Source organism: Rhamphochromis longiceps, unplaced genomic scaffold (assembly GCF_057381845.1).
Source record: "Rhamphochromis longiceps isolate RC_006_pf unplaced genomic scaffold, R_longiceps_female_GT1.1 unmapped_scaffold_4, whole genome shotgun sequence".
Lineage (NCBI taxonomy): Eukaryota > Metazoa > Chordata > Actinopteri > Cichliformes > Cichlidae > Rhamphochromis > Rhamphochromis longiceps.
In genome coordinates, this window is record NW_028187224.1 from 2,646,960 (window position 1) to 2,661,988 (window position 15,029).

Here is a 15,029-nt window from a genome sequence, read left to right on the forward strand (position 1 = left end):
GACAGAAGGATGAACCAGTGAGGCACAGAACACAGTTACTGGAGATACTGGATCAGCTCCATGTGAACCTCTGATGGAGAAGCTGTTGAGCCAGAGAAACATCAGGACATGACAGCAGCTGCACTTATCTAACAACATGTAGCAGAGCTGATCTATGTTAGAGGATCTATCACAGCAGCTGAAGCCAAAGTCCAACACTGGATACCAGCTGAGCCTGTGCTGAGTGTAGTGTTACAGGAAAAGGGCAGAAACACTGGTAGCTCCCAGTGATGCTGACTGGGGCACAGAGCTGAATGATGCAGCATCAGGACACTGTTTCAGTCTGACTGACAGAGAAACCTGTAGCTGTATCTACATGTGAGGCAGAGGCCACACAAGCAGCTTTCTATGTTTCACAGTGACTGAGATCTTCAGTGGGGGTGGACATGCTCCTGTACAGACCTCTGAGGAGAACCAAGGTGCAGTCAAAGAGTCCAGTCTGTCCTCACAGATGTGAACATGTGCTTTCATCAGGTCTGCTGTCAGCTAGCAGGCTCACATCAGAATCACTGTTCCTGAAAAACACAGTCTGTGTGACATCATCAGTCAGCTGATGGTCCCTGATCTGAATGGTTTCTGTCTCTACTGAGGAAGTCAGAGAATATCACTGAGGTGTGGATCAGGCCTGAGTGAGCTGTGGAGGGACAGCTTTAAACAGTCCACAGGTCTCACGTCCTGCTCAGTCTGGTAGCAGATACCTCGTATTGTTCCAGATGTGCTGACATCAGCAGCAGCACAGCTGTGTGATACCATGAATCTGTTATTGATCCAACACACAGTAAATACAAAGATCAGGATTTCTGAGAGTAATCATTATGAGTCTGAACACATGATCACTGAATGTTAGTCTCCACAATAATAAGCTAACACAAGCAAACACAGCTTTCAGCTCTTATTTTGAAACTGGCTTATTTAGAGAGCTGTGATGTGAGCGTGCCTGGCTCTGAGGCACTTGGGTCAGCCTCTGTTGTTTAGAAGTGTTACAGACTGTGAATGACACAGACCTGTCAGTTTCCATGTTTGTCTGTAACACAGCTCAGGGCTCCATGCTGAACGCATCCATCCAGTGTTATTGATCCAGGACTGATACCAGCATTGGGATCAATACTACAACACACAATCACATGTGTCCACGTGATGTGTTTGACCAGCTTTATTCATTAATGATCAATCAGCTTATTTACTGCATCTGAGTCCAGCTTCATCTAAATGATCCAACCATGAAAATGACATCAGTCCTACAGAAGCACTTCATGCTAACAGGAAGTCATTTATTAAGGTGGAATAACACAGAGACACAACCACTCACAGCTAACCTGACCCCACTAACTGCATGTGTTTGGACTGTGGGAGGAAGCCGGAGTACCGGAGAGGACGCACACAAACACGGGAGAACATGAAGCTCTGAAACAAAGATGGTGGATTTGACCTCAGGACCAGGCGGGGTTACGGGGGCCATGACCCCCCAATAATAGATCCAGCTACACTGAAACTGTCAATTTCATTTACTTTTCCTGTTTTAAAGCTATCAGGCTGCTTTGTGGCTCACTCAATACTAAACTAAGATACTTTCAGTGTGAATCATTTGCAGGAACACAGGCAGGATTTAAAGTGCAGAACTTTACAGTCTCTGTCTCAAAGTTGGTCTGAACATGCTAACAGCTCTTTGTTTTTTTCAGTTTTCACTGGTTTGATGTAATGAAAGAAATTTTAAAGAAGCAGACGATTGTTGTTATTTTAGTTCTATAGTTTCATAAATCGTGGTGTGGATCTAAGTCAACATTCAGAATAAATAAGATAATACAGCACTTTGATGGTTGCCTTTGTATTTTCCCAGCAGTGCTCAGGTTGGTTCTCGGCTACATTTACATACAGATGTTAATGTGTTCAGCAGCTGGACTCATCTGAGGAAGGAACATTGGAAAGGTGCTCAGTGCACAACTGCATCACTAATTTTATGTAAGACCCTGTGTTTTATTGTATTTATATATTTGTAACATTTGACTCAAACACTTTTGGGAAGGATGAAAATGTTTTCAGGAGGAAGTTTTTCCTTCTGTCCGACTGCAGTACACACAACACTGCGTCTCCCCCCATTATCACACTTCCTCAGGCTGGTGATGAGCGCCCCCTGGTGTCAGTGTTGATGACGTCATGCACAGTGAAACATAAACGGTGTCTGTTAATAAAAAATCATGTGTCCATTTTCATGTTTGCATCATGTTTCTGTAAAATCATCAGCTGTTTCTGAACCTTCTTCATTGTTTGACTCATTCCAACAGCTGTGAGCTGTGATGGAGTCAGAGCAGCTTCATCACTGATGTTCAGGTGAAGCTGAACTTAATAAACTGTAGAAATGATCAGGATTCAGGTTGGATGTGTAAAACACTTCTGTGTGAGGTCGCAGTGCTTCATATGTGTGTGTGGGCTGAAGCACACACGTGTGAGTCCTCAGAGGTTTCACACACATCACTGCACACACTTATAATCCTAGTTTAAGCTTGTGGATCATATCGGACACATCAGCAGCTCTTTGGAGACAAAGATTTGAGATTTAAGATGAGTCATAGTCTTTCTATCCATGGTAGCTTCCACTGCTGAGGCTCGGGAAACATGAAGAGGACAATTAAGAGCAAGCATCAGCTCTGTCTCATCTAACTACACAGTATTATGATCATGCACTTATGTCTCAAACTAAGACACAATGAGACAAAATGAGTTCTGTGAGTCTTTAGATTATCAGTAAATTCTGGTGACAGTTTGACGCTCAGTGGAGCCATTTTTGGTTTGTGATGAGTGTTTTGTGAGCTTCTGTTTTGTGAATCGCTCTTTGTAATTTAGAAGATGGTGCAGAAATGTGCGCGCCCTTATCTGAGAGGACACGGAGAGAGTGTCGCAGACTCGAGGTGAGGAGATAAACCTCGGAGCTGGATGGCCTGCACGTTACCCATGTGCATCTTTTCAGTGACATCAAGTGAACCCATAATAAGCATTTCTATGTCTTAGACATCATGTCCATTTCTAATGAGAGATTATTTTTAAATGAGGGAAACCTGGTCTAACAACACGCTTACAACAGAGCTAAAGGTTCACCACAGTGAGACGGTGGGACTCTGATAAGAACTGAAACACTGTGTATGAACAGCTGAGACAAAACTATATATAAACACTCATTTATTCCAGTTTAGTTTACAATGATTTTAAAGTAATGTGGAACGATTCATGTTCATGAGCTGTTACAAACACAACTATTGATTTGTCTATATATGGTCGGACTACAAGGCTTGTGTTGAGGCTCTTGGAATAATGTGTGAATTACAGCAAGAAATGATGGTTTTCCATTTTACCAAAGTGGAATAAAATCACCACAGCAAAGAAATCATGTTATTGTCTGCAGCTAAAATATATGGTGAACATGGTTTTATAATAATGTGCAAACACAACCTCACTCTGCTCTATACAAGGAGCCAACCACAGCTGTCCGGGTCTTCATCCACCACCTCCACCATCTTTGCTCATCATCATTCACTTAATTGCTGATTGGTTTAAATCAAACTCCATTACAGGTTCAACTCCATTATATAACAGCATGTTGACTTTGGATCTGGTGTGCAGTGCCACCTTAAAAGATGAGGAAACTAAGAGATTACAAAAAAAGAAGTGGAGGAGTTAAAGAGCTGCAGCAGATTAACAGTTTCTGACAGTCATGTGTTAGAAATAGGACGATTAGATGAGCTGAGGGATCCATCTACTGCTCAGTGAAGCCTCATCAGAAACAGTCTCAGTGGAAGGATGGCTCTATTGTTAAGGAAGGACACAGGCAGAAAGACTGGCGTCTGTCACACAGGAACTGGACTGAAAATCAGCTGCACATATTCATCAGGATGTGCAAACATATTATAGGTGTGGAATTCAGGACAGTACCATCAGAAGTTGATCCACTGTGCAAATGTCTGATTGACAGTGGCTTCATTTTTCACAATGAACAAACTGCTAATGCAGCATCACAGGACGTCAGCCATGGATTGGCCTCCCCAGACCTCAACATTACTGAAACATCTTAACAGAGGATGGAAACAAAGGGAACCAACATCCAAGAAAAGAGCTGCTGCTGAAAACTTCCTCACAGAAAACACAAACAAGCTTGACTAAGAGACTCCAGGCTGTGCTGAATTATAAAGGTGGACTGACCTCCAGGGTCCTTAGTATCATATAAGCTCAGTTTGTGTCTTATATACTTTCCATTTATATAACACAATATATAGAAAGGAGGGTGGTTTAAGATGTGTGTAGAGTTTTATTCATTATCTTTAGACAAACAAAGAAAGCACCATCCATTCGTCTCCAGTCTGTATGAAAAACAGGGGAAAGGTCAAATTAAACCTTTGAAATTCCTTTCACAATAAATCCATAAATAAACAAAATAAAACATAGAAAAGTGTTTAAACCCACTTTTCCATAAAGCTGTCAATAGGAAATGTTCCAGTAAACATGTCTGTGTTTCTGCTGTTTTCCTTTCATGCGTCCACAGCTGACAGGTAACCCTATTGGAGTCGCCATAGTGACGGGTGGCGTCTCAGCTTCAGCGTGTTGATGGGCACAGCCATGGTTACCACAGCTGGAGTTGGTATACGGCGAGCTGTGAGAGGACAGAGATGGAGAACGCACATTTAACTCTTTAACAGGAGATACGTTACGACTAACAGACGACTGCTGTCTACATGATGTCTTTGCAGCCCTTATGCTACATGTTACACAACTTTTCTTCATGCCAACAAGACTGAGGTGCCACATAGTCGACACATACAGCTGATTATGATGCATGTTTTACTATTGCTATGTTCACATCATCTGCTTGGCTTTATTACTGAAAGCCTGGAGATCGTCTGACGTGTGCATGGCTGATGTGAAGTATGATTATTCCTACATGACATCAACAACAGAGGCAATGAAAGCTTTGTTGTTAACAGGTTGTAGGTAAAGTCAAATGTCTACTTCTACACTTGTGTTGGGTAAAGTTCTTCTCACTGCAGCAGATTTATATCTGTGCTTTCACAGGGCGTGATGTGGAGCTCAGCGCTGAGGTGCAGGTCTCCTTGGAGACGGCATCCTGGCTGAAATATTATCATGCTTCCAAAGCATTTCAGCTTTTATTTTGAAAGAAACAAGACTTGAAAACGAGTCCCCTTCTTCCTCTTTGTCTTTGTTCTTCAGAGGAGTGTCACCTGGACAAACTCAGGGCTGTTCTAGAGCCTTTCTTATTATTTGACTCCATAGAAATAAAACTGAATGGAATCAAACAAAAACTCCCAAACAGCTAAAACACTTTGCTTTATTCTCTTTTTTAACAAATACGTTGAAGTCCATCCACAACAACACAGCTGAGATCTCCTTTGTAATCAAGTGTTTACATCCTTTGTACAGATCTGCATACAAAACAATCATTTACGTCCCACAGAAGTCTAGTTACACGTAACTATACAAGAACTGGTGAATGACAGAAACATGAGACACATGATCACAGGTGATAACAAAAAGAGAAAGAATTCATGTGTTAGTGATGTTTTTCAGCCCTGATGGCTCATGTTGGAGAAACAAGCTGAGGTACGTGGAAAGTTCACACACACAAGTGGGCGTGAGCGCACACACACAGAGAAACACAACTGAAGCATCTGTTTGCTGTTTCTGCTTTCATCATCTCTGCTGCTGTGTCAGGCTGGGGTCTCTCAGTGACGTGGTTGAGGTGAAGTATGACGAGTATCCCTGATTCAGTCCATCGAGACAAAGGGCAAAGAAAGCTGTTGTTAACAAACTCTATGGTGATGTGGCATTTAGCTCTGACTCTACGCTCTGCTGAATCCTTTGAACCTGCTGATCAGTAAAGCTCTACGTGCTGCAGCAGATTGACCTCATCTGTGTTCACAGGTGTGGACCTCAGCGCTGAGGTGCAGGAGACTTTCATTCAGTTCTCCCTGCAAACAGCATCCAGCCTGGAAATACTGTCATCTTTCCCACAAATGGTGCTCTTATCTCAGAGAAGAAGTCTGATGTAAATAACTGCAATCAACAGTGATGTTCTGCACAGATCACTTTTCCATTTTGCTCTCTAGATGAGTCCCAGCTGCCTGACCTTGTGTCCAGGTGATCGTCTCACTGAGGAGCTTTTGTTCTGAAAATCTCACGTCCATCACCTGTTTCCTTTTTACTATCTCTGCTCTTTCTTTATTCACAATGCTCATAATATCACACAATTATATTCATCACCTGCATGTTTTTATCCAGCTGCTGTTAGAACCAAACAAATAAAAAGGATGAAAAGCCTGAAATCCTTTGATTTATTACATTTGAAACAAATATGAGAGCATCCCTAACAGCACAGCTGAGACCTTTGTTTTAATCAAGCCTTTGTATCGACACACTTGTAAAGATTCATATACAAAACATAATAGAATAAATCAATATAAAATACACATAATCACAAAAATGCAGCCATGTTGTGAGTTTGCATCTAAAACATGCATGTTTCCCTTTGTACAGGCAGATTTACAGCAGACAAAGCAACACGCTGATCGACTTTGACCGCTGCAAAAACAAAACACCCACCAAGTCTGAAGTCGATCAGAGGAACTGTTGACAGACTGACAGACATACAGATGCTTGATTCATTAGTGCGATTAAATGTTCTTCTTTAGCAGCATCACTTCATGTGTTTGTGTTCCAGGAATAAAGGTCTGTTTAAACTGGACGTCTCCTCAGCATCACTCGTGCTGTCATGGTTTCAAAGCTGTGCAGAAAGAATCTGAGGGATGATACAGAGGTGACCAAAGTTACAAACATCCAGCTGTGCTGCAAATGTTTGCAGAGCTCCAAACTCTTTGGCTTTCTGCAGAGCAAGTATGGAAGAAGCACCTGAGCTAACTTCAGTTTAGACGATATGAGGAAAAATGCTGCTTCCCAAAGTTTCCTACAAGTATCCAGTTTATATTTAGAGAAGCGAAGGCTCTTTATCCTGACAACTACTCCCTGGTGGATCCCTGTCCTGTGACAGCAGCAAAGACTGTGTATCAGTATCATCAAAGCCACTTCAATAACCAGTGTTTAAAGCTCTCTAGCAGATGGACTTCAGTGGCAGCAGCCTCTGTCTGCTGTGTACAGAAGGTTCTCTGATGAAGCACACAGCAGATGCTGCACTACAACAGCAGCAGCAGCTCAGCTTCAGTTTGCTTCGACGCCCTTTTTGACCTGTGAAACAGCAGAAAATGAAACATTTCAACACCCGTTTGTTAGCGTGAGCTATTCTGCTGTTTTTCATCATTTCACAGGTGAAATAAAATCACATTTACTTCCTGTAGGAGTGATCGTGTCCAGCCTGACTGAGACCATGTGCTCCATCCTGCACAGGTAATAAACCTCTGACATGAAGGGCTGTCAAGTAGTTTTAGACAAATGGGGATAAAAGAGACGTTAAAAGCTTAAAGAGAAACTACATTTTCTAAGAACTGTCTGACGTTCACCTCTCACTCTCAGAAAGTATACAGACTTTCTTTGATTCACTAGTGAGATAAAATGCATTTCTTGGACAACATGACTTTGATATATTTGTTTTCCAGGAGCAAAGGTCTGTTTATGCTGGCGAGTGATGCAGGCAGGAGGACTCTTTACACTGTGACTGACTAATCAATCTCTTCATCATGACTTCTGCTGTCATGGTTTTAAACCTGCGCAGTGGAGAAAAGAAGCTGAAAGAAGCTTCCTGCAAGTATCTGATGTGTCTTTAAAGAACTAAATCCTCCTCATCCTCACAGATACTCCCTCCTTAACCAGCTTCTTAAACTAGCTAACAGGTGGAGCGACACCACTGCGTACCAAAGGTTATAAAGTTAACCACACAGCAGACACTCTCGGTGCGTCAGCTGTGTGGAATCGAGTTGTTCTTGCATTAATACACATACTGAAGGAACTGCCCTGAGAAAGGTGAACTGAAGCTTTGATGCTAAAGTTAAGAACCTTTTGTTCACACTGGCAAGTGTTCAATGTTACCATTTATGCCAGTTTATTGATAAAGTACTTTTAAAAACAGCAGCAGGTGACAAAAGTGCAATAAAACCAAAAATCTATGAAACAGCAAATAATGAAATATTTTCATTTCAAGACCTTTTTATTAACTCTTCTCCGGCCTTTATAGCACATTTACTTGTCTTACACTCTTTCAGTTGATGTGAGTGACCAATATCTAATTCATTAGCTCACTAGTGCTTTACTGTTATATTCAGTCTGCTGACTGAGATCAGGTGACATTAAAAAAATCGCTAGTGAATGAAATGTGAAAACAAAAATCATTGTGATCAAAGCTCTCTTGTTTGCTCTGAGGCACTAAAGCCTGCACAGGTAATAAGCTTCTTGGCTTTAAGTGAGGATTTCCATTCGTTTGCAAGCAAATGAAGAAACAAAAGTTTGTACGGACTTTAGCGCCCTGTTGTCCTCATGTGTGGACGTCACATTTTATTTTACCGCCCATCTAGTTTCATAACCACATGTCCAACTTAGGGTTGCAGGAAGGGGAGCTTCAGTACATGTTCACGTACTGTGTTGTGTGATATACTACAAGTGTTTGTCCCATAAGTATTTGGACAATGAACTCTGCTGTAGCTGTGTCTCTGTCCAAAGTAAAACAATCAGGATGTGTTGAAGTGCAGAATCAGAGTTTTAATTGGAGGGATTTAACAAAAGAACTGCTTTAACTGCTTCCTGGCTGCGTTCAGCTGTTACTCACAGGGCACCACAGTGGGTGACTGTTCATGTGTGATTGGACACATTTTTAGGCCTGATGCCATTTCTGACACAACCCCAAAGAGATGTTTTGTCTCCTCCTGAGATTCAGCCGCTGAGCTTCCACTTGGTAGGCAAATGTGTAAAGAACTATATTCAGGGGCGTTTTTAGCCCGTTTTGGGGGGTGCTTCCCAAAATGGATCAAAGCACCCCCAAAGATTTCTTACTTTTTTGACAATATTTGGTGTTTGTGTGATACACTACAAAAAATATAGAAAGTATACAGTACTTGGTTGAGATCTTTTAACAACAGAAGTATAGATAACCCCCCTCCCAGAATGGTTTGTTCCAGCTCTCCCCTGCTCTGGCTCTGGTGCCCTTTGTGCCAGAGAGATGGTGGCTGAGACGCAGCAGAGCGGAGGTGGAAGTGCCTGGCTTAAAACAGGACATGTTAGCTGCATTTAACCTTCAGTTACTCTTTATATAGTTGGTAGGAGTCAGACCATGTTTCTGTTTACCTGAAAAACATTACACCAGGTAACCTGCTGGGTTAAACGTGTTTTCTGACGATGTTTGCTGCCCTACAATCCGTCCTGCTCTGTAGTAAAATCAGAGACATTTGACCGTCCTGTTGCTCCCATTGAAATGTATACAGCCTGTTTAAAATCTAAAACTTAAAACTGTCCGTAGCTGCTGTTGTTACCACTGTCCTGTTAGAGAAGGAAGGAATGAGAGAAGCTGCTCACTTTGTCAACCTTATAACTCCTGTTGTGTGTGTGTGTGTGTGTGTGTGTGTGTGAGGTTCATAATGGATATAAGGATGTTTTTTCAAAAGAAGCAGCAACATTCAGGTAAAAATGAAAGAACAAATGATCCGTCAATAAAGGATAATGTTGGATCAGTGTTTCAGTATTTATGTCTTTTATTTGATGTTCATGTGTTTGGTTATTTGCCTTTTGGTTGAAAGTACACTGAGGGAGGACTTTTTTATTAGTGGTTTCAATAGTATTTTTTCATATTAATGTAATTTTTTCATTTAATACAATCTATTTGTGTATGATTATCAGTTCAAAGAGGGGGAGAGGAAAGAGGGGAAAGAACAAGGTCAGGAAGAATCAGGTAAGGAAGCAGACAGGGAGCAGTGACAGTTACAGCAGAAACTGTTAAACTGCTTGAGAGAGTTGATCACCAAACACTGATAGATTTGCCAACCTGAAGGTGAGGTGACGTTAAAATAAAAGAAACAATCTGCAGAGCCATGTTAGTCGTGTCTGCAGTAAAGAGCTTTTTATACATTGTACCATAGGCACAGTTGCCTCCATTTTTATAATTGTTTAAATTAATATTTTGTACATTTGTACATTTCAAATGTATTTCATTGTTATGGAAAAAGAGAATATTAAAATCATGATGAGCAATTGGAGTGGTGATTTCGAAGACTTTGTGTATATAATTTGGAATTGTGTACAAATGTTGGCCAACAAGGAATATATGATATCATTTCATTCTTTTCAAAGGTTTATTTGCATGACGCACAAACAGACACAATTGAAAGGCTGTAGGCTGTGGCACTTGGCCAGAGGTGGTGCTGGTTGACTCGAGTCCATGTTAGTGCACAAAAAGTAAACTGCACGCTGTAATTGTGAGGCAAAAATGCTGAAACTGGAGAAATAAAACGCGCGAGGGGGATGATAACGACGACAAGAGTCTCCCGATCGTTTACTCTTGCTGTCCTGTGAACAACATCGACGTGTTAATTGTTTGCTGTTTTCACAATCGCGTCGCGCATGAAGATACCACCAGGCAAACTCGCTACATTTTTAAACATTTTGTTGTTCAACAGCATCAAGACTGACAGAGTGTGTTTGAGACAACCTCACAAGTGTCACAGATGAGACATTTGGCGTTTTTTTTGCTGGTTTGTCGGTAGCAGCTCCTGAAACCCAAGACTGCCACACATCTGTTTGACCAACGGCAGTTGATCTAAATGCCAGTAGATCTGGAACACCGGTCGGAGCGTCAGGTTAACTGAATTTCAGATAAGAAGTTATGAACTGCACTCTATTTGGGTCAGATATAAACAGAGTTTAGGTGTAGTTTATTTTCGTTGTGCTGACTTTTTACAATCAGTTACAATAACTCGTACTGCGTGCTAGCTAGCACGACGGAGTTTCTATACAGCTGTGTGCGTGCTAAGTTATTGATGTTGAACTTTATTTTATTCATAAGGGTTAGTTCGTAGAGTTGCCAACCGTCCCATGCAAACGGAATCGTCTGTTGCCTCCCTAAGATGATGACCAGAGGGGCAACTGGTTTCCTGTTCAACAACGTGTGGCGCTGTGATAAAGAATGGAAAAAGGGACACACGTTGAGCTGATGTCAGTTTCACAACAGGAAGGTTTATTCTTCACAACAGCTTAGAACAGCTTCAGGTATCACCATACTAACTGCAAAGAAATGGCCTTATGTTTCAGTCCAGTTTACCATACATGGCCACAGTTCCCTGAGCTAGAGACTGTATAAATCTCTCAATACAACTTTGACAAAACATAAACAAAATATTGCTTAAATCCATTGATAATATTAGATCCACAATGTATCACAATAAACACATTTGTTTTACAAAGATAAACAAAACACAATAGTGTACTCAGTGTACATTTTTAACTACATTTACAAACATCATAAAATTAACTCATTTTAATTCTTGTTCAGCACTAAATTATTTATGTGAAATGTATTTCCACTGTACTGACAATGTAACTTCTGTTTTTTTTAAAATATAGCTATTTTACTCTTTACAAGAAAATAATGTCTTTGACATAAAACAAACATATTCACTGTTCTTATACAACCTACAACTATATAGAGTGCAATGCTCCTTTAACAGCGTTCACTCCTACTGTGCAGTCAGCATTGATCAAACAGTTTCCTTATAACACTTTATAATTGTTTTTGTATTAAACCACAAACTTGTTCTTGTAACCACAAGATCAACCAGAAGAATAAAACATAGTATGAAGCCCATTTATCAGAGTGCATAATACATTAAGAGTTCACAGTCCAGAAGTCTCTCACAAGTCAGATTAGCTTCCCCACACACACTCAGTATTACACATTAGCCAAGTCCACTAGCATTAGCATCATTTAGCCTGCAGCCTTAACCCACAATTCAGACACAACTCAGAATGAATCTATTTCTTTAGCGAGTTGCGCTCATTACCCACATAAACAACATCGTCCGTTTGTAAGGTCTGCAGTATACATTCATTTAAATGCATTTACTAACCTGTGATAAAGAATAGAAAAAGGGACACACGTTGAGCTGATGTCAGTTTCACAACAGGAAGGTTTATTCTTCCTCTGTGCCCCAAAACGCTACTCGATACCACTGCGCGTAATGCGCCCTCTAGCGGCTGGATGTAGGATAGCATTTTAAATGACAGGTACAAAGATACAATCACAACAAAACACAACTACAACTGGGCTGTTTTCCCCAGTTTAATTCTGATACTAGATTTTACTAGAAAGCTATTTTCAACTCTCCACACGTCCCACATTCAGAGAAAATATTACGTGTTTCTTATTGAGCTGAAAAGGAACAAAGTTTGTCCCGAACTTCAGGTAGAATGGAAGAAGACACAAAGCTGGATTTATTCTGTCGTTACGCAGCCTCCCCGGTCATTCTCTCGCCTGTTGCAACTTAAATCATGAAGCTGATCAATGATTGGCTTTTCTCTCTTGTTTGTTTATCGCGCTAAACTTACTCATCTTATTTATGTGTTTATATGTGTAAAAACCACAACCAATACAACCTTCGTTCGAACAAAATCATACAATTGATTGTCCCAAAAATCAGAACAGAATTGGGAAAAGGGCTTTTAAATACGCTGCCCCTGCTTCCTGGAATAATCTGCAGAAGGAACTGAAATGATCAGAATTGGTTACCTTGGGAGAGTTTAAGTCTGTCTTAAAGGAACGAGAGAACAGGGGCCCGTTCTTCGTACGTCGCTCACTACATCCAAGATCAAATGACACATCCAAGACCAAACCATCGCGCAAACCGTGAGCTCGCTAATCCGGTTCTCCGAACACACCTGCTGTTGACGATTAGTACAGCTGGACGCAGTAATGTGACATCACTGGGTGTCGTAAAAGGGGCTACGCATCGATAGTAGAAACATTGATCGGCAACCCTCTGATTGGTCGGCGAAAATGTCGAAGGAGAGCGCTCGGTATTTTTCGGCAGGAGAGCAAGAACTCTTGAGTGAGGGATTTCAGGAGTTTCAGAGTTTAATTAAAACGCAAGGGAACACTGCAAAGGCTGCAAAAGCAAGGAGAGAGGGCTGGCAGAAAGTTGCTGACAAATTAAACTCGTAAGTAATTTAATAATAACAATAATAATGGATTGGATTTATATAGCGCTTTTCAAGGCACCCAAAGCGCATGACAATACCACTATTCAGTCACTTTATTATTTATTTATAGATTTATTATATTACACTATATTATCCAATATTATATTACATTATATTATATTATAATATGTTATATTATATCCCCTTTCACATTAGAGCCACAACAGGACCCACTAGAACATGGGAACAAGTAAAAGTGAAATATAAGAATATTCTACAGAATGGTAATATTTATCACTTATATTGCTTTTCGTCTCTTGGAAAGAGACCCTGGAATACTCTGTTAGTTTGTTCATAACAGCAACCAAGAAAAGGGCTGAGCAGAAGAAGACAGGTGGTGGTCCTGCACCCCCTTGTCAACAAGTTGGTTAAGTGAATAATACCCTCACGGGAATATCGATATCTCTCAATGAGCACACTGTCGCGCTGAGCTAAAGGATCCTGTCTATTCCGCAATATACGCTGAATTCTGAGGACTCTCCTTATCAATCTCGCACCTTCCGCAATGGGTGGCTCGCGTATACGGACAGGACACGGCTGCGACAGACTTCCCAAATCCACCTTCGCTTTTATAGCCGTGGTCTCTCATCTTGATTACACGAAGTAATTTACAATTACTACTCTGAAATATGAATTACATCTGTAATAATCACATACATGTAATAGAATGTTAATAGTACATTTCCCTTTTTTAGGAAATGACCTGTATGTATCTGTGTGAAATCAATAAATGGATCAGGTGCTGCATTGTCTTTAGTTACATTGATGTTATTTATTTATGGTGAAACAGTGGTGGAATATCGCTGTTGCTTTCGTATGAATGACGCGGACATACCTGCGTGGCCGCGATCTAATCCTGTTTACATAAAGTAAACCTTCTCCCGAGCAGGTTTACGTTTACGGCTCTGTTGCTATGACAGCAAGTCCCGGATGGGCTTCGGGGAACCGAACGATCCAAGATCACGCGAAATCGTCAACAATCTAATCCAGCTAACTTACTTAGCGAGGTACGAAGAATGGGCCCCAGCTCTTTTACTCAGTGTGATTGTTTTTAATGTACTCTTTTTGTATTTGATCTGTTATTGTATATTTTACACATGTTTGTATGGGATATTGTATTTGTTTTAAATGTTATATACCTATGTGGTATGTGACTTTTGTTGCTATGATGCCAGGTCTCTCTTGGAAATGAGATTTTTAATCTCAATGAGATTTTTTACCTGGATAAATAAAGGATTTAAAAATAATAAACAACAGCAGCACGTTTAAGCTTGATCAGCTTTTGTTAGAATTCCTTTGATTTTAATTTCTAGTATCAGCTGATGTTTGCTGGAGCCACAGCTGAAAAAAAAGGGCTGGTCCAAACCAGGAGATGTCCTTACTGAATCATCAGAGCTGAACTGGTGATGGAGAAACAGGTTTACCTTTTAGGTGACATGAATTAGTTGAAGGGAAGTTATGAACTGTTTCTGAGAGACAAATAACACCACGATCCTTTTCTGTGTAGCTGACAGCTGGTAAGTGTGCAGGGGCGGATCTAGCAAAGCTTTCTCCAGGGGGCCAGGTAGGGCATTAAGAGGGAAAGGGGGGCACAAATGTTGGAGCCAAGTCCAGGCCAATATTTTACTCAGTTACATCATGCAATATTTAAGTATTTGTCATAAGTTTTTATTATAATCTTGATTATTTTATGTTATAATGTAATATGCTGTGCTCCATAAATTAATCCTGCTTTGTTAGTCTGTTGTTGTTGTTGTAAAATGTTGATAGATGTCGCAAAGGGGGTGTGTATTTGGCCCGCA

At 40.8% G+C, this 15,029-nt stretch overlaps 1 protein-coding gene across 1 annotated transcript in view; it reads left to right on the top strand.

The window, feature by feature from the left end:
* The window catches only part of LOC146640684 (protein NLRC3-like), a 151,635-nt gene that overhangs the window by 29,925 nt on the left and 106,681 nt on the right, over window positions 1–15,029 (top strand). The window lies entirely within an intron of this gene.